Genomic DNA, 21,811 nt, shown 5'->3' with positions numbered 1-21,811 from the left:
CTTCAGAGTTGTGCACTGTTATTTTTGCTTCACTGTATAGTTTTTCAGATCTCTGTTAAAGGTGTTGGTTTTCCCCTACCTACCCTCCCTATTCCTGTCTTGTTGTTTAAATTTGGAGGCTTTTGCAGTTGCCCACTCCCACTGTAGATTTGATCTGGGACACTCCCCCCAGTCCCATCTCTTTACCTCATTCTACCTAACAGACTTCTTCTGCACTTGTTTTTAGTCATTTTTAATTTAATTGCATTTTTTAAACTGTTTGGTCTAACATTGCTACATACTCAAGTGTGCTAGCTTGCACTGCATTTGAATTGTTTTTACTGCTGTTTTAGCTACTTTTCTGTATAAAAAAAAAATCTAAGCCTGTTTCCTACCTTTCCTGTAACTAGTGTAGTCCAGATTCAGATTTGCTGTATCCAGGACTGTATGTAAGCTTCTGAGCCCCTCAAGCTTTCTGTGTTGGAGGGAAGCCTTCTAGCTTATCAGTTGGAGTGGTAAGCACTAGGTAACCTATCTACCACATAAGGAGTGGTTCTAGTCCAGAAATTGTAGTTATTGGCCGTTTGGGCAGTTTTTCCATCTCTCTCAACTTTCTGATTTAAAAGCCCGCATTTGCACTTGTTTCCCCATTTTGCTGTAACTAGTTTAATCCAGATACAGATTCTTAGTTTTAGCACTTGAATTTTCTTATTTGTGATCAGCACTTGTTCAGAACTTGTTGTAAGCACTAAATAACCTACTAATTACTATAGCACTCAACCTTCCTCATTACCTAGAGGACAATAGTTTTGGTCTTTACTTTCCTCACTTGCTTAGAGAAAAACAGCTCTTGTACTCACTTTCCTCACTTATATAGAGGAAAATAGTTTTTTATTCAGTTATGTCCAAGGGTCAGCTTTCAGTGTTCTCTCCTGTCTATCTGATGAATCTGGGCATCTTGGGGCAATGTAGAAATTGCCTCATGTACACAGACAACCCTCTCCTCCTATCACCCAACACTACAGCCTGTGAGAGATACACTTATCTAGCCAAACTGGAGGTAAATCTCTCTCCAACCAAGACTGAACTTGACAGCCAAGAGGAGAAGGTAAACACTTTCACCACACCACACTCATCACATAGTCTCACTAAATCTACACCACCAAAATGCACACATAGAAACACAAAAACATTCACGGAGGCTCTCAATAACAATCTGCTCAAGCAACAGAGACCTCCAAAGCAGAAATGCAAGCAACACAACCCAAATGACACATAGCCTGCAGACTCAGTGTGCCACTCAACCATAGCCAATAAGGCAAAACAACGTACCCAACACACTAGTCATAGGTGACTCTATAGTCAGGCACACTGATATCCCACTCACCAGGCTAAACAAGGAGAAGGTTACCATCAGCTGCCTGTTGGGTGCCAGGATCTGCCACATAACCCATGCACTCAGGTCACTCCACAACAAGTAGAAATATGACTCTGTCATTGTCCATGTTGGTGTGAACGACCTGAGACATACTTCCCTGGACTACATGAAAAGAGACATGGAAGAGCTCTCCGATCATGTAGCCCAGGCAGGTATGACCCTAGTGCTGAGTAGCATTCTGCCATCACCCAGAATGATACCGCAGTACAAGGACAAAATGATTGACTTCAACAATTGGCTAAGCTTCTGGTGTCATTCTAAAGGGATCCAGTATCTGTCTGTCTGGGATGACATGGTTGACAGACCACGATGCTTTGTCAGAGATGGCCTGCACCTGTCACCCCTGGGATTCTGGATACTGGCTAAGGTTCTTGCCGTCCCTATAGTGCCTTTTTTAAGTAAGGTTCAAATGACAAATTCACCCCCATAACAGGAACAGGCAAGCAAATACTGAGGGTGATGCTACTCAATGCTAGAAGTCTAAATCTCAAAATGCACTCACTCGAGGCACTCCTTAAAATGGAGAACATCGATATCTGTGCAGTGACTGAGACCTGGTTCAAGGCTCCAGAGAGCACCCCTGCACTACCAGGCTATAATGCATAACACTTTTTCGGCCATGTAACCTGGACTAGAAAACCAAAGGTGGAGGTGTGTCCATATTCATTAAGGATATCCACACATCCAGGCTAGTTGCTCAGCATAATGCAGCCAAGGTTATTCAAGTGCAACTAACTCTGGAAAAAACTGCAATCCAAATTGTAGTTTGCTACAGATCCCCCACCATGCCCTAGGATTCCCATTCCTCTTTTTTTGATGTACTAGAAAATATTAGGGTTCAACAAACACCATAATAATGGGTGATTTCAACTACCCCACCATTAACTGAGAAAACTACTCATATACCAACTCCTTCACTCATTGCTTTCTGGAATTCATAAACTCCAATGCCCTGGATCAACTTATCCACACCCCCACCAGGGGCAACAATATCCTAGATCTAGTCATCACCAACATGAGTGACCGGTGTTCCACACCTGAAGTCATTGTCTCATTGGTCCGATCCGACCATAAGCTAATTACCCTAGATATCCACATCCTGTCCCCACCCCCCATTAAGGAAACAACAGTAAAACATTTCTCCAAAGCCAACTTCATGCTTCTTAAGACAGAAGTGGTGAACTTCATGACACCCATGCAGATGGACAATACAGTTACGACTACTGAATCCTACACAATTGCACTTACACGAGTGCATGGATCATTCTATCCCAAACAGAACCAAGATGCTATCCTCCAAAAAAAGGAAGCCAATCTGGTGGTCCCCTGCCATAAACAAACTGTGCAACAGAAGGAAGAAACTGTTGCAAAAGAGAGTAAAATTCCATGAGTGGAGGAGCCCCCTGGTCAGACTCAGTAAGAAGCTGCGATCCCTGATAAAATCCTCCAAAGCTAGTTACAAAAACAAAATCGCCACTGATTCTAAAGACAACCACAAAGCATTCTATAGCTATGTCAAGAATCTCAATGGCAACACTCAGATCTGCTCTGAGTTACAGCACAATGGCACCAAATATACAGACCCAACTGATATTGCCAACATCCTAGCAGATAGGTTCAGTGTTAACTTTGCCCCCCTCTCACCCCCTAAAGAGCCCATCTCTATACCAGAAGAATGCAAAGTTCCTGCAATCACGGCTGCACATGTAAAAACCACACTCTCCAAAGCCAAGAACACAGCAACCATGAGACCAGACAACATCCCAGGCTGCGTTCTACACGAACTACAGAATGAAATGGCACCCCACCTAAGTACCATGTTCAACCATAGCCTTACCTCAGGCTTTGGGTCCGCTGAATGGCGCACAGCGATGGTCATCCCACTCCACAAGGGGGGAGCCACCACGGACCCCAGGAACTACTGCCCCATTAGCCTGACGAGCCTGGTCTGCAAGGCCATGGAATGTATCATCATGGAACTTATAAACAAAGACATTGGTAATCTCCAAACTCTGGATCCCACCCAGTTCAGGTTTGTAAAAGGCAGATCATGTCTCCTAAACCTGATAGACCTCTTTGAAGCAGTCACCAAAGCCATAGACGAGGGTAAGGTGGTTCACTCAGCCTATCTAGATCTTGCCAAGGCTTTCAACACCATCCCCCACTCTGGAATTATAGATAAACTCACTAAACCAGGTATAAATCCCTATGTCACAAGATGGGTTGCCAACTCACTGACAGAACCCACACTGTGAAAGTAGCAGACTCCAATCTGACTTCAGACAAGTGACAAGTGGAGCACCACAGGGTTCAGTCCTGAGTCCTCTCCTGTTTGGTATCTACTTCCCTGAAGTACAGGCTAACACAGAAGGTCTTTGGCTAACGAAGTTCACAGATGACTGAAAACTAGGAGCCATAATCGAAACTCCTAACGATGTAGACATCCTACAACAGGGCCTCACTGAGACAGATGCCTGGTGTCAAAGCCATGGCCTCAAGCTCAGTGCCAAAAAGTGCATTGTCATCCCATTTGGTAAAAACTCTGTACCCATGAACTACAATATAGGCGGTAGTATACTTAACACCAAAAGTGTGATAAGAGACCTTGGGACACAGGTGGACAGTAGTCTCTCCTTTGATAATCACATTGCCACAGTAGTCAGGAAATCATTCTACATGGCACACCTCATCACAAAAGGTTTCTCATCCAGAAAAAAAGAGGTCATTGTTCCCCTCTACTCATCACTCATTAGACCCATTATAGAGTACAACACCCCTTTTGGTATGTACCTCACAAGACATCTACAACAACTTGAAAGGCCGCAGAAATACCCCACAAAGAGGATTACCAGCCTCAAACAGATGCCCTACGCAGACCGTCTCAAAAAACTCCAGCTTTACTCCGTCGCATATCGCCTACTCAGAGGTGATCTCTGCCTAACATACAAAGCTATGTCAAAACCAGAGCTGTTGGACATCCTCCACTTAAAGAAATCCCAATCCCTCCAAGCTACATGCTCTAGGGATCTAAACCTTGTCACCACAATAAACAGAACATGCAGGAGGGATAGATTCCTGTCCGAGACTTCCCATACTCTGGAATAAATTACCTATCTATATCAAACAAATCTCTTCATTAGCACTCTTCAAGAAAAATCTTGATTGGATGGAAAATAGGAAATTCACCCCGGGGATCACTTCTGTGGCTCTACTCGACAGTGGCACAGGAAAATTATTTTCTTGGGTGGCAAAAGCCAGGGTACCTTTTTGGCTGGGCTTGTATAGGCCCTCTGGCTGATAGCCCAGTACCTACCTATGAACCTATGAAGCTATGAACAAGTTTTGTTCTGGTGTCTATGTGGTCACTGCAAATAGAAGTTGGGCACTGTGTTAACTTGCAATTCATTGCTATTCAGATGCATGGAGTCAGAAAGGCACTGCACTAACTTCACTACTGTTATTGTCCCTTTGGGTACATTTTGTATTATTTCTTTTTTTTTTCAATAATTTTTATTTATTCTTTTCATCAGTACAGAATAGCAAGCAAAATGCAACAAAGAGAGGGAACACATATGTACAACAAACAGTTGTTATACATTGAGAGTAATACAAAAAGAATTAAAACGATCAAACAATACTACCTACACTATATACATAGATGCTTTCAATATTCGGGAGAAAGGGTGTTACACTTCAGCAAGGGTTATTGTGAGTAAAAATATAAACGAGAAAAGGAAAAAGAAAAAAAAAACTTTTGTGAGTTATGGATATGAATTGTTATGAGTCCTCTTAGTTGTAGTTAAGTATGAATATTTGTGTTGAGCTAAGCAAGAATAATATTAAAAACTTGTTCCCATAACTTCCTGAGTTTAATATTTTTGTTCCTTTTGTATTATATTAGTATATTATACTATATTAGTATTTTATGGGCTAATAGATGTTTGGCTGCCATCATTCTAAAATTCTCCCAAGAAGTGTTAGTTGGGTTAAGCCAATTGGTTGCTATATAAAGTTTCATTAAAAGAAAAATAATAATCAGAGTAATTGCTTGAGTTTTAGAAATATTTTTTGGGAAGATATGTAAAAGAGTGAATTCCCAGTTCATAGGTTCATAGGTTCATACTAGGCTATCTGCCCTAGGGCATTTATAAGCCTAGCCAGAGTGTGTTTGGCTTTCGCCACCCATTTTAAATTAATTTTGCTATGCCATTTTCGAGGTTAGCATACTGTGCCTCTGTCTAACAGTGACACAGAATTGATACCCGGGGTAAACCTACGATCTCCCATCCACTCATTAAGATTCCCCTTGAAGAGAGTCAATGAGGGACTCTGCCTAACCTGGACTGGGATTTTATTCCAGAGTGAAGGGAGCCTCTGGGTTATGAATCTGTCCCTCCAGCATGTCCTATTTATTTCAGTGCTGAGGTTCAAGTCTCTCGAGCACATAGCTCGATGGGATTTGGATTTTCTGAGGTGCAGCATGTCCATTAATTCTGGGTTGGACATGGCTTTATACGTAGGGCACAGATCGCCTCTGAGCAGGCGGTATGCCACTGAGTAGAGCTGGAGTTTCTTTAACTGGGCAGCATATGGCATCTGTTTGAGACCTTTGATCCTCTTGGTGAGGTACTTTTGGGGTCTGTCCAGTTGCTGAAGGTGTCTGGTAAGGTACATCCCAAAAGGGGCATTGTACTCAATTATGGGCCTGATGAGGGATGAGTAAAGAGGCATGATAACCTCCCCTGATCTAGATGTGAACCCCTTCATGATTAGGTGGGCTATATAAAATGCTTTTCTAACCACTTTGGCCACGTGGTTGTCAAGTGAGAGATTGCTATCAACTTCGGTCCCCAGGTCCCTAATTACTTCTTCTGTACTTAATGGATTACCACCTATGTGGTAATTTGTGGGCACTTCGTTTTTGCCAAAGGGGATGACTATACACTTTTTAGCGTTTAGCTTGAGGCCATGGCTCTGGCACCAGTTGTCTACTTCTATGAGGCCCTTTTGGTGGATGCTTGTGTCGGCTGGAGAGTCGATTATGGTGCCCAGTTTGCAGTCATCTGCTAACTTGGTCAGCCACAGTCCTTCCGTGTTGGCCTGTACCTCCGAGGAATATATACCGAACAAGAGAGGTCCCAGGACTGAGCCTTGTGGGACGCCACTTGTAACTGATTTGGAGTCTGACATGGCTCCAGCAATTCTAACCATGTGGCTTCTGTCCTTGATCCAGTTTGCAACCCATCTAGTGACATAGAGGTTTATATTTAAGATGGTTAGCTTATCTATAATGCCCGAGTGGGGTATTGTATTGAAGGCTTTTGCGAGGTCCAGGTAGGCTGTGTGGACCACCTTCCCCTCGTCAATGGCCTTGGTGACTGTTTCAAAGAAATCGACCAGGTTGAAGAGGCAGGATTGCCCTTAACAAAGCCGAACTGGGTAGTATCCAGTGTCTGTAGGTCCCCAATATCTTTATTTATTAGGTCCATGATGATCCTTTCCATAGCTTTGCAGACCAAGCTAGTCAGGCTTATGGGGTGATAGTTTCCAGGATCCATTGAGGCACCACCTTTGTGGAGAGGGACCACTGTTGCTGTACGCCACTCTTTGGGTACATATCCTGTAGTAAGGCTGAGATTGAACAGTAGTTTTATGTTTGGGTTTAGCTCTTCTTGGAGTTCATGTAGGACACAGCCTGGGACACCGTCTGGTCCCATTGATGCTGTGTTCTTTGCTTTGGAGAGGGCAGCTCTTACCTGAGCATCTGAGATGGCAGGGGGACAGCACTCTGCTGGGATAGATATTTGCCCTTTGGTGGGAGGGGGAGAAGTTTGCGCTGAACCTGTCAGCTAGGATGTTGGCAACGCCTGTGGGTTCGTGTATTTTTGTCATTTTGGACTCATTCTGAGCTTATCTGGAAATCCCCCCCCAGGTTCCTAACATAACTAAAGAAATCCTTGTGATTATCCTTAGTGTCCTGTGCAATTTTTCTCTCAAGCTGGCCTTAGACGATTTTATGAGTGCCCGTAGTTTTTTGCTATTACTGATCAGAGATGCCTTCCCTTTTTGGGATTTTGCTCTATCATGTAGTAGCTTCCTCCTTCTATTGTATAGTTTGTTTATGGCTGGGGTCCACCAGACAGGACGTCTGCCGTTGGAGGATTGGGTCTTGGTTTTATTTGGGATTGCATGATCCATGCATTCCTGAAGGTGTTCATAGAATGCGTTTATAAAGGATTCTGCGGTCTGGGCCGTATTTTCCACAGGCCCGGGGGCCTTGAAGGATTCCAGCTCAGTTTTGAGCAGTGTGAAATTTGCTTTAGGGAAGTTTTTCACTGTGGTTTGGGTAAGGGGTGGGGTCAGGATGTGAATATCCAGTGAGATTAGTTTATGATCTGATCTTACCAGTGAGGGATACACTTCTGGTCTGGAGCATAGAGTCCCCATGTTGGTGATGATCAGGTCCAGTATGTTTTCCCCTCTTATGGGAGTGGTAACAAGTTGTTCCATAGCATTTGAGTTTATAAATTCTAGGAACCTTTGGGATAGGGTGTTGGAGCTAGAGTAATGCTCCCAGTCTATGTTTGGGTAGTTGAAGTCGCCCAATATAATGGTGTTTGGAGAGACCTTCATATTTTCCAGTCTTCCCAGGAAGGCCTAGAGGGGTTCCTGGGTTTGGGAGGGTGGTCTGTAGCAGGCTATAAACTGGAAGGCAGTTTTACCCACTGTTAGTTGCACATGGATAGTCTCTGATGCTTCATGCTGTGCCACTAACCTGGAGGTGTAGGTATCTTTGATGAATATTGATACTCCCCCTCCTTTTGTGGTTCGGTCCAAGTTTTGGGGCCGAAAAGCATAGTATGAGGTATAACCAGGTAGTGCTGGGGTGCTCTCGGGAGCCTTGAACCAGGTTTCTGTTACTGCACAGATATCGATGTTCTCCATGCTAAGGAGAGTTTCGAGTGCGTGCATCTTGAGGTTTAGACTTCTGGCGTTGAGTAGCATTACTCATAGTTTCTTATCCCTTGTGGTACCTATGGAGGTGGGTTTGTCTATTGAGCCTTGCCTAAAAAAGGCACTATGGGGGTAGCAAGAGCCTTTGCCAATATCCAAAAGCCCAGGGGTGACAGGTGCAAGCCATCCCTAGCGAAGCATCGTGGCTTGTTGAGTATGTCATCCCAGGCTGACAGGCATTGGATCCCTTTGAATGACACCAATACTTAAGCCAGTTGTTGAAATTGATCATCTTGTCTTCATATTGTGGCATCATTCTTGGTGAGGGTAAGATGCTACTCAAGGTCAGGGTCATACCGGCTTGGGCTACATGCTCAGAGAGCTCCTCTATGTCTCTTTTCATGTAGTCCAGGGAGATACGTCTCAGGTCATTCACACCAGCATGGACAATGACTGAGTCATATTTGTACTTGCCTTGGAGTGACCTGAGTGCTTGTGTTATGTGGCGGATCCTAGCACCCGATAGGCAGCTCACCGTGACCTTCTCCTTGTTCAGCCTGGTGAGCGGGACGTCAGTGTGCCTGACGATAGAGTCACCTATTACAAGTGTATCAGGTGTGTTGTTTAGCCTTAATGGCTGTGACTGTTGGCACACTGGCTTTGTGAGCTATGTGTTGCATGTGTTTTGTTTTGGGGTAGCGTTGCTTGGGTGTCTGCTTTGGAGGTCTCTGCTGCTTAGGCAGATTTTTATTTAGAGCCTCCGAGTATGTTTTTGTGTGTTTATGTGTTTGGTTTGCTGTCGTGGTAGGTCTATATGAGACTGGAATTGTAGTGAGTGTGGTTTCCTTCTCCTTCTGACTGGTTACGCCAGTACTGAGTTGAGAGAGCTTAGCCTCCAGTTTGGCTATATGGTTGCATCTCTCACATGTGTTGGAATTTGTTGGGAGGAGGAGAGGCTTGTCTGTGTACATGAGGCACTTGTAACATTGCCTCAAGATTCCCAGATTCACCAGCTGGACCAGAGAGGAGATTGACAACTGACCTTTGGACATGCTAGAATAGTATTGGGAATTTCTTTATAATTGAAAAAAAGGGCCAATGGGGAACAAGGTACTCAAGGGGAGTTTGTGCGGGTGTAGTGCTTTTAATTTTTTAGTGCTGACTTAATAAGCAAGTGCCAAGTAACTTAAATGCAATGTGTTACAGGTAACTTAAATGCAAAAACGACAAACAGTAACTTTCTTTCAAGTTAAACAAGGAAATAAGTACAGTAAGCAATGCAGATATCACTAGGGATCCACAGAAGCACTGAAAAGCTGTGTTTTAGGTGGAATTAGCATTTCAGGGAAATAACAAGCAAACAAACAACAAGTATACAAACAAAGCTAGATTCAGCAGGCCTGGATCTAGTCTATGCTACAGCAAACAAGGTGTACCAATTTCAGTATGAAACAGTTCAAATATGCAGGCACTATAAGCCTTTAACCAGAAATTCCCAGCTCAGAAGGGCAGAGTCCAGCCTGTCCTCCCACAAGAGTGCAGACCACGAACCCTCTTAATGTAAAATAACTGGCCTGAAGCCCAAGTGCTTAAACCAGAACTAATACACTTTTAGAATAACAGACACTGAGCCCTCAATCAGCAGTTCCCAACTTAGAAGGATGTAAGCTACCTGTCCTGCCACCACAGTGCAGGCCACAAACCTTCCTAATGTAAAACAACTGGTCTGAAGCCCAAGTGCTTAATCCAAAAGACTTAGAATGATAGCTACACTTTAATCAAGTTACTACTACCAAGCAGTAATAAATACAATTGACTACTTTAAAGAATGCCTGGATCAGTGCTCAAGTTATACAAACAAAGCTAGATTCAGCAGGCATGGATCTAGTCTATGCTACAGCAAACAAGGTGTACCAATTTCAGTAAGAAGCAGTTCAAATATGCAGGCACTATAAGCCTTTAACCAGAAATTCCCAGCTCAGAGGGGCAGAGTCCAGCCTCTCCTCCCACAAGAGTGCAGACCACGAACCCTCTTAATGTAAAATAACTGGCCTGAAGCCCAAGTGCTTAAACCAGAACTAATACACTTTTAGGATAACAGACACTGAGCCCTCAATCAGCAGTTCCCAACTTAGAAGGATGTAAGCTACCTGTCCTGCCACCACAGTGCAGGCCACAAACCTTCCTAATGTAAAACAACTGGTCTGAAGCCCAAGTGCTTAAACTAAAAGGCTTAGAATGAATTACACCAAGCAGTAATAAATACAATTGAGTACTTTTAAGATGATGCAAAAGCAAAATAAAGTAGGAAGAAACACAAATACAGTAAAAGCAGATACTTTTTTTTAAGTGGAAAGAGAGAAAGGAAAGAGAGAAAGGAGTAGCAGAAACTAAGCTGATTGGCCTTTTCAAATGTTCTCCCTGTACTGGGTAGAATGAGGTAATGACACTAGACTGGGAGGGGGGTCCCAGATCAAACTTACACTGGGGGCGGGCAACTGCAAAGCCACCAACTATAAAAACACTATACCAACAGGGAGGGAGGGTGGGAAACAAACTGCAGAAATGTTTTTCACAGCTGAAAAGCAGCAGTGAGCCTTTAAATGAAAGTTTTAAACAGCTAAAGGAGCCTCTAGAAAAAAGAGTTTAACTGCAACAAGTTATCAGAAACAAACAACCCAACAGATGCTTAATAAAAGTGGACAATTTCCAGTTAATACCTCACACACAGTGAAACTAGCTAGAAAAATACACAGTACACAAAGTGCTATAAATAACAAAGAAATAAAGAACAAAATAAACAAAAAACAGGATACTTAATGTTATATATTATAGCTCCAAGTTTCCTCAGTGTCTTTCCTTTGATCAGCTCAGTGTGAAATGGCAGAACACTCACAACTGAACTTCTTAGGTAACAGAAAGTTGAAACCTGAGACAGCTTTTAAGAAAGAAATCTCAAAAGAACCAATGAGGTGCTTAGTCTAAGCTGTAGTCCAGGTGACCTCAGTCAGCCAATGACCTCAAACAATTCTCTCTCACTGAAATGCCTGATGGCTTTGGCTAAACCAAGATGTCCCTGAATATGTGCTCAGACACACAGCCTCCACAAACACTAGGCCCAAATACAAGCCTGAATATGGAAATGCTACAAATATCCCCACTACTTAGAACAAACTGCAGAAATGTTTCTCACAGCTGAAAAGCAGCAGTGAGCCTTTAAATGAAAGTTTTAAACAGCTAAAGGAGCCTCTAGAAAAAAAGAGTTTAACTGCAACAAGTTATCAGAAACAAACAACCCAACAGATGCTTAATAAAAGTGGACAATTTCCAGTTAATACCTCACACACAGTGAAACTAGCTAGAAAAATACACAGTACACAAAGTGCTATAAATAACAAAGAAATAAAGAACAAAATAAACAAAAAACAGGATAGTTAATGTTATATATTATAGCTCTGAGTTTCCTCAGTGTCTTTCCTTCGATCTTCTAGATGTCTGATAGCCCATTTTTTGTAGATGAAATTTAAGGGAGTTCCAAAGCTTAAATACACATTTACAGCTCCAGAAAAGATGGAGTATATCAGCAGTTTGGTTTTTACAGTGTGGACAGAATGGAGATTGCATAGGGTTAAATTTATGTAAGATAGCGGGTGTGAAATATGCGTTGTTATAAATCACAAGCTGAGTAAATGCTAGTTTTTCAAGGGTTATAGCTTTAATTGTTAGGTTAATTGTTTGGTTCAGTTGATGGTTATTAATGGATGAATTAGTCTTTCTCCAATAGTCAGAGACGAGTATGTCTTTGTGGAATTTAATGTTTTTGATTATTTTGTAAGTATTGGCGGTAGATTTCTTAGTTGAGAGGATGGTTTTCCAAAGTAAATTACAGATTATTATATCTTTGTTGGTTATGTTGTGGTCATGAAGATAACTGGTACATAGTTCTTTAACTTGCCTTATACTCACTAGATAGGATTTGGAGAGGTTCAATTGGTTCCTCATTTCTTGTATAGAACAATATAGATATGGATGTATACCTTGGATGGTTGTATTAATTAATCGAGGAAAGGGGTTTAGGTTTAGGGTCTGATTGTTTATTTTAAGGTTGGGATTTTTGTGTAAAGGTTGTAATTTCATCATAGCTTGTGTAAGGTTTAGGTATTTAAAGAGTTTTTGTGTTAGTGAGATGGAGTGTTTAAGGGGTTATATTATATTACATGATTTCATTAATCTGGTATTTAGGAATGGTAAGGCTTTGGGGTTGATATCTAGGCTTTTGATGTGTCTTTGGTATATTATTATCCAAGGCAGGGACCAATCTTTGTTCTTTGGGTTATATTCAGCTATTCGCAACACTCTATTAGTATTCATAATTAAGTAATATGTCTCAAAATTGGGAAGGTCTAGGCCACCTTTATTTTTTGGTGTCATGAGTTTGTTATATGAGAATCTGTTTTTTTTTGGCTCCCATATATATTTTGCAAACAAGGTGTGAATTTTTTTAACAAATTTATTGGGTATGGTTAATTGAGTAGTCATGAAGATATAAAGTAATCTGGGTAACACATTCATTTTAATTACAGAAACGTTGGCCTGAAATGGTAATTTTAGGCTTTTCCATCTATTAAGGTCTAAAATAATATTCTGCCATTTTTGAGTTATATTGTTTGAGTAAAAATCTTTATTGTTTGTGGAAAAAGTAATGCCTAAGTAGTTGATTACTTCTTTTGTTTTTAAATTTCCTACCAGGGTAAAAGAGAGAATGGTTTAGGGGTTTTTAAGGGGAAGATGTTAGTTTTTTGAGATTTAATTTGTAGTTTGATATCTTCGAAAAGTGTTCAAATGCCGATAATATTTTATTTATATCTGAGATTGGTGTGGTACAATAAATATTCAAATCATCTGCAAAAGCTGAGAGGAAGATTTTGGTGTTATAAATTATTGGGGGAGTTATGGTATAGATTTTGTTTAATACTTAGGAAGAGTGGCTCCAAGTATAAGTTAAAGAGTATAGGAGATACAAGGCATCCTTGACGACATTTTGTATTATTTCTTTAAATGGTTTTCAGAATCCAAAGTATCACAAGATGCTTAAACTACTAAAATTATTGCAGTTTAACAAGGAAACAAACAAACAAACAAAAAAGACTGCTAAGCATCTAGTATGCCAATCACTGCTAGTAAGTCCTGACACTGTATAATATCTACAAAAGTCAATGTTTCCTATATATAGTCAAATCTGGTTCTACCTTGAACAGAATCATTTCAGGTCCAATTTTACTGGCTGTATCCATTGCCCAGATAGCCATATATGTTATATGGTTGGTGTTAAGCAATGGTACAGGCCAATAAGATAACGGGAATGATAGATGTTTACTTTGCTTCCACACTGGAGTGACATGCTTGAATCAATATGGTGATATAGCCACATTAGTTGCAGATATTGTGAACCCTTCATACTGAAGGAAACCACATGCATTAAGCTACTCATTGTAAAATTCAATAAGGCCATGCAAGCCGGATGATTTATTTGTGTCAAAGTTTCAAATCACCTCCAAAGTCTCAAGTATGTTTACAGGATGCCAGAGACAACAGACTTTGGACTCAGCTAGGGTTCCATACTACCTTTTCTCTGGAAGTTTTTACCAGTTTCACTAAATTTTCTTTTCTATGTTTAGGAAACATTTCTATGGATCCCACTGGATAACAAGCAGTCCCTTGACATCATTATGCTTTTATGTGTATTGTTACACATCTCTTCCAGCTTTCACTTAAAGCTGATAAGGGATATTTATTTATTGTCAGTGACCTCAATGCTACCTCTATCAACTGGGGTTCCGTAGAGAAACAGACAGTATCTGGGAAAATATGTTAGAGAAATGCTCTCTTGTAGGCTATAATCTAATTAACATTCCTACTCAGGGAGAGGGGGAATATATTGGCTATCAAAACTCAAAATAGCATATAAGAACTTGAAAAAAATCCATTCAAAAAAGAAAGCATGAAACAAAAAGAAAAAAAAAGGATTAGTTGGTCATACCAGGGACAACTATAAATCGTTTTTAAACATGTGCAGCAATTTAAAGGTGAATACTCGGAAATACAGCACTACATGAGAATAACAGTATAGTAATGGAACATTTTAATACAGCCAGCTCCCCCTATAAATGATTCTTTGACTTTTTACAATACAATAATCCTGTAGATAAACATGTAATTGATAGCACTGTTTTTTGGTTAAGTATTCTGTTGGAAGCAGTCAAGATGACAGTGAAAGCCATTAAATGTAATGTCATAGCAAGTCTAGGTGAATACAATGGGCCAGATTCTGCAAAGTTCACTAAATCATGCACATTTCACCTATATCAGTGTGAAAATTGTGGATAACATTGTAATATGCAAATATACCAAAAGAAGTTCAGAATAGCTCAGCACACTATGGACTATCACAGTAGCAATGGCACACTACACAAATTTGCAGGTAATCTGTAAGTAATGAGAAATGGGTAGGTGTCAAAGCACCTTGTACATTAACAAAGTTACAGAAAGATGATCACAGTTCAAGCACCCTGATAGTTATACAGACATATATAAAACAGAATCTGTCCAATAAGGTTAAGGACAACTACACAATATTATTGACTCCCCAGTTAACCGGAGCTGCTCAGAGTTTGGTGACTTTAGCTAGAGATCTGGAGTTCATCTGAGCTGAAATCCAAAGCATCCACAGAAACAACTAAAAAATAAGTATGTTTAAAGCCTGTATTGGGACTTTGTTAACTGTATTTATTTGAATTGCTTCTTCATTTTTGCTGATTCTGTATGCATTTTTTCTGCACTTTGAAATTCTGTACTACTGCCTTATATATCATAGCCTAGATTCAGACTTGTTGGATCTAGACTGTTTGGTATCACTGTACTCTAAACCAGTCATCTTACATTAAGAGGGCCTCCCTCCACCTTTGTTGCAGAAGAGTGTAGCTCAGGTTCAGTCTGAGCTGGGGATGTTTGGAGAAAGGCTCAGTTTCCCATTGGCAGTTTGTCTTAAAACTGTTGAATTTCTCCTGTGTTTAAGCCTGGCATTTGTGCATTGCTGTGCATCATGCAACAAGGGTCAGTGCTGCTCTGTATAGATGCAAACATCTGAAAACTTAAATTTTCACTGGACATTTGTCAGTAGAACCCTCCTAAGTCCCCTGTTGCTCTGCAGGCTACTCAATTGCACACTGAGCAGCATTGTCACATCTCTCCATCCTAAATCATCAACAGAATAACTCCTCGGTCATTCCTACATCATAAGCTGATCTAACTCTCCCACTCCCCAACAGTACTATGGTATAAACCTGCCATTATGGATGGTCACTTTCCCATCATTCCTCTAACAAGCCTGATTCACTTGGGCATCCCCATGTTGGGGTGAATTACTTGAGACATACCTCCCTGGACTATATGAAGAGAGAAACGACTGAACTCTCAGATTAGGTGTCCTGGCAGGTATGACCCTAGCCCTAGGCAGCATTCTACCTTCACTCAGGATGATGCCACAATATAATCAAAAAGTGATTGACTTCAGCAATTGGCTTAGCTTCTGATGTCAGTCTATGGGGATTCAGTATTTATCAGCCTGGGAAGACATGGTCAACAGGCCACACTGCTTTGCCAGAGATGGTCTCTACCTGTTTCCCCTAGTCATTCAGATACTGGCTAATGTTCTTGCCTCTTCATTGTGCCTTTTTTAGGAAATGTCAGAACAACAAAATTTCTGACATAGCAAAATCCACTCAAAAAAAACTCAAGGTTCTGCTGCTTAATACTAGGAGTCTAAACACTAAACTGCACTCCCTGAAAGAACACTTCACCTTGGAAGATGCTGATATCTATGCAGTCACTGAAACATTGTTTAAGGTCACAGAGAGCACCCCAGCTTTGTAAGGCTATAATGCCTTCCAGACATTCAGACCTCAGAAAGAGCATGAAGGAACCAAAAGTGGAGATGTATCCATCTTCATTAAAGCCAAGTACAACTTGAGATTAATGAAACAATATGACTCTATTAAACTACTCTATGCACAATTAACTATAGGCAAAATACTCTGCCACATCTTTGCTAGCTATAGGTCCCCCTCCATGAACCAAGAAAAGCACACTGCCTACCTGGACTTACTGGAGTCACTCACCATACAGCCCAATGCCTTAGTCATGGGAGATTTCAATTATCCCTCCATTGACTGGGCAATATACACAAACTCAAATTCACCTAGAGGTTCCTGGACTTTGTTAATGCAAATGCTCTGGAACAGACAGCCTGCACCCTCACAAGGGGCTCTAATGTCCTTGACATAGTACTCACCAATGGGAGTGGTCACTGCACTGCCCCCTCTGTGATGCCCTCCCTGATAAGGTCGGACTATAAATCAGTCTCCTTCAAGGTAACTTTTGGACCCCATACCCCCAAAGGATCAACAAGTAAAGGAACTTCTCCAAAGCAAACTACAAACTACTAAGTGATGGTATAAAAAGTTTTATACCACCTCCAATCACAGGCAATAATGACTCCTGTGCAGAGATGTACACAAATACCCTGTATAATCATCTTAGCAACAGTGTAGACTCAGCTGTACATGACCAGATTAAAACCAGGCCCTCCCGATAAAACAAGCCACCTTAGTGGACATCTAGTATAAACAGATTGCATAACAGAAGGAAGAAACTGATGTCCAAGAACAAGAGGCAACTGCCTCTGGAAAGGAAGAATTCCCTCCACAGATTGAACAAGCAAATCAGAAGTCTTGTAAAGTCCTCTAAAGCTGATTATGAAGCTAAAATAGCATTCTTAGCCAAGAACAATCATAAGGTATTCTTTAACTACATCTGAAATCTAAAAGTGAGTGCCCAGCTATGTGCTGAATTGGTAGCAGATAGTACCACTCACACTATACTGGAGAAAATTGCCAACCTGCTAGCTGACAGACTTGGCACAAATTTCACTCCCTATCCCCATCAGCCATACCCCAAAGCATACCTGACACCAGTACTCTATCTAGTATATCTAGAGATCAAGTCATATCTGTACTCTCCAAGGCCACAAATACGGCCTCACTGGGACCAGTTAACACCACAGTTTGCTTACTAAGCAATCTAATGCAGGACCTAGCTAACCCACTTAGCATTCTCTTTAACCATAGCCTGAGAACTGGCTTTATACTTGCAGAATGGAGAACAGCAACAGTAATCCCCTTGCATAAAAGGGGGCCATCAACCAATCCTGGGAACTACAGACCCAAAAGTCTAACCAGCCTTATCTGCAAGGCCTTGGAAAGGATCATCATGGACCTTATCAACAAGCCATAGGTGACCCAACCCAATTTGGCTTTGTTAAAGGTAGATTGTGCTTATTGAACCTGTTAGACTTCATAAAGAAAGTCATCAAAACTCTGGATGAAGGTAAGCCAGTGCATACTGCCTATCTGGACTTAGCCAAAGTCTTTAACACAATCTCCCACTGTAGTATCATTGAAAAACTCTCCCAGCTAGTTGTTAACCCTTGCATCACTAGATGGGTAGCTAATTGGCTCACCAACAGAACAAATACTGTCAAAGATGGTGACTCCACCTCTACCAGTAGACCCATGACCAGTGGCATATCACAAGTATCTGTACTGGGCCTTTTACTATTTGGAATCTATTTCTCAGAAGTCCAGGCTAAAGTAGATGGGCTTTGGCTTAATAAGTTCACAGATGATTGTAAACTAGGCAGAATCATTGAGTTCCCCAACAATGTTAACATATTGCAAGAGGTGCTAACACAAACAAATGACTGGTGCCAAAATCATGGTCTAAAAATAAATGTAAAAAAGTGTACTGTTATCTCATTTGGCAACTCAGAGGTCCCCACTAATTACAATATTGACAGTACCCCTCTAAGTTCAAACTCAGCGGTGCGAGATCTGGGAACACAGGTTGACAGCAATCTGAACTTTGACCATCAGTTTCCATGGTGGTAAGAAAAGCCTTCTACATTGTGCATCTCATAAGTAAAGGCACTGCATCCAGGTCTAAGGATGCTCAGCCCCACTTTACTCAACCATAATCATACCATTAACAGAGTACAATGATCCCTCCTGCATGTATCTCACCAGACACCTGCAACAACTAGAGAGACCACAGAGGTTTCTCACTAAAAATTTGCAGAACCTCCAAACCATGACCTACATGGATAGACTGAAAGCCCTGTCACTGTACTCTGTATCATAGAAACTACTGAGATGTGACTTGTGCCTAGACTACAGGCCAGTCTCTGACCCCACCCTGCTGGAAATGCTGCACATCTGCAAATCACTCTAGGGATCTCAACCTTGCCAGTGAAATTAACAAAACATGCTGGAGAGACAGGTATGTCTCCCAGAGATTGCTGCTGCTCTGGAATAAACTTTCAGTTCATGTTAAGCAGAGCTCCTCAATGACCCTATTCAAGTGCATCCTGGACAAATGGATGGATGGCCACAAATTCACCTCAGGGGGTGGCTTCCATGTTCCGCATGGACAGTGGTTGTCTGTGCCGATCTGTAAGGTATGCCCATCTAACCAAGGACAATTGGGGTAACCCAGGATTAATATGGCTAGGTTTCTAAAGACTCTAGGGCCACTAGCCTAGTAACCTCCTATACACCTATGGACCAATGATATAACAAAAAAAGAAAAGAATGACAATTATCCCAATGTAAGCTGCTTGGCGTCTGTAAACCATTTGCCAAAATTTGCACAGAAACATTACAGACAACTACAGATATTTCTGCAATTCATTCTCTAATAAAAATACTTGTTTCAAAGATCCATTGCCATTTGTAATAAATATCATCAGCAATCATTCTAGTAAGGTTACAGACAGCTACAGATATCTTTTTAAGACATTTACTAATGATATATTCCTTCTTGCACTTACAGATTCCAACAGATTCCCTAAATTTTATAATAAAAAATATCAAAGGCAAAGGGCAATCATGATCACATCACCACAGCTAACATTTGCTAACAGTGAGTTTGGGACTTATGTGCAGAACACATGTAAAGCACACACCCAAAGAGAGTGGGGGTAGAAAAGAAGATGTTGGGTATAGGTGAAGAAGAGGGGCACACAAGAGGAATATTGGAATAGGAAAATCTGGGGGAAAGTCAGTGGGGGATGGGCAATGCGTTTGGTGGGATTAGGCCCCCCCCCCTTTTTTAAGAATAGAAGGAAAGGTAAAAAGATAGGGGAAGAGGAGGAGAAGGACATCAGAAGAGGTATGCCTATAAAAGAAATATCACAACACAAGGCAGACAAAGGTTGAAAAAAGAAACAGTAAGGACAGATAAGTTACACAGATGGCACACTGTACAACACGGGCAGCAGAAAGGACTCAAACTGGGTGGGGATGCATACCAGCCATGGGGAAATGCAGCAAACATAACTATCTATGCATTGTCATATTATAACATGTTGTTAACTGTGTGGCAGTCATGCCCTGATAGATGTTTGTTGGAGGGTAATAAATTAGGATCATAGTACAAATTGGATAATTAAATACATATCCAAGTCATCCTTCAGCAGTACAGGTGTAAGCCAAGCAACATCAAAGATCAGCAAATGTAGGTTTAACAATACTAGATAACTCCAGCAATGGACAGACCCAAACCTACAGCCATACATGTGAAAGGCAGACAACCAAGCACAGTACCAAACAGAAGTACTGCAGAAAAGCAACAAAATGTCTGCTATATACACAAATAAGTGTACACAACCCAAGCAAACATGTAATGGAATGAGTATATGGTACACACATATGCCATGTCAAAAGCAACAAACAAGTGTAGATGTGCATGTATCAGTGACATCAGTGGAATGTACATGAAATCAAGATCAATACACATACACCAATGACACGTAAAAATACTTACAAAAATAAATAAATCAGTACAGTTTTTATAAATATAGCAGGTTGTGCACATGGATGTCAACAAAGTACAATGGGTAATCCCAAACAACCAAGCGTGTATCCATGCAGACAATTCTGAAAGATGTGTAAAAGACAAAACAGGCTCACACAGTTGTTCTTTTGAGATAAAATATTCTCTACACCACTGAATAAGAAGGCTAGAAACACCAACTTGAAAAAACAATGTTTATTATTGAAATCATTGAAGAAAAATAGTGAACAGATGGTTAAGCGCTTTCGGCCCTTAAACATACAATGGGGCTTATTTAGAAACCTTAATACTGTTAAAAACCATTAATTTAAATAACATTTCAATTAAGTCACATGTTAAAATCCTCCAATCATAAAAACAATCAAAAGTACAATTATATAATGATAACCAAAATAACTCACTTAAATTTAAGATAACAAATAAAGACATGCAAACATTCCCAAAGCAATACAGTTGTGGGAATACTTATTAAATTTTTGTTTGATCTAAGTTTTAAAACAGGGACAACAGGTACTTAGTCATTAAGACCAAGGCCTTGGGACACACCCAAATGAAGTTGGCAAATAAGTTCATGGTACTCCAATTTGGTTTCCCAGTACCCACCTCTTAAATCACAAGGAACTAGTTCCAGTAACCCAAATAAAAATCTAGACTTTTCACATTCTACTGCATATTTAAAAAGTGTGTGTTTAACATTATATTTTGATAAAGCATATAAATATGCATAAATTCTTTCCATCATAAAATTTAGAACAACCTTTACAAATTACAAAGTATACCACCTGCACAATGGCACAATTGGCAGATGCTACAAACAATTTATGTGGAAACCTATCAAAGACAAACACCAGGTCATGGAGGGATTGTTCATCTAAAATGTGTGGGCATTGGTTACATGCTCCACAATTATGAGTACCTCTCCTGCCAGTCAATTTAGAAATAGTGGAGTGTTCAAGAAGGTTTTTACAATTTATACCTATTTTATATACAAAATTGGGTCTATCATCCAGTCTTTTTTAAACCTCTTCATTAATTTTAGAAAAATACTCTAATTATTGGAGATAATATCCTTAATCTTTTGGGAAACCATATTATAAATCACCAAAAGAGAATTAATGAACTTAACCCTGTCATGATCAATGTGTACTTCTGTTGTTTCATGGGTTTCTTGTGAAGCCCCCCCAATAAAGGTTTGTATCTAGAGACACATCCTTCTACAACATTCCTTCGAATGTTATTTAAAAAGTTGGCAGGGTAATTCCTATCCAAAAACATCTGAAATAATTTGTCAGATTCTGACAAGAAAAAGTTGTAATCAGAGCACATCCTAGCTGCTCTAACTAGTTGTCCTTTAAAAATACTTTTCTTGCAATAATGAGGATGACAACTGTGAAAATACAAACTGTTGCAAAAAGAGAGTTTCCCATAAATTTTGGCACAAAGCATGTACTGTCATTGTCCTTAAAAATAGTA

The sequence above is a fragment of the Protopterus annectens genome, chromosome 6.part0 (genome assembly GCF_019279795.1).
Source record: "Protopterus annectens isolate FY-2018-M chromosome 6.part0, PAN1.0, whole genome shotgun sequence".
Classification (NCBI taxonomy): domain Eukaryota; kingdom Metazoa; phylum Chordata; order Ceratodontiformes; family Protopteridae; genus Protopterus; species Protopterus annectens.
The sequence above is the reverse complement of the archived record's forward strand: the minus strand, read 5'-3'. Positions refer to the sequence as shown.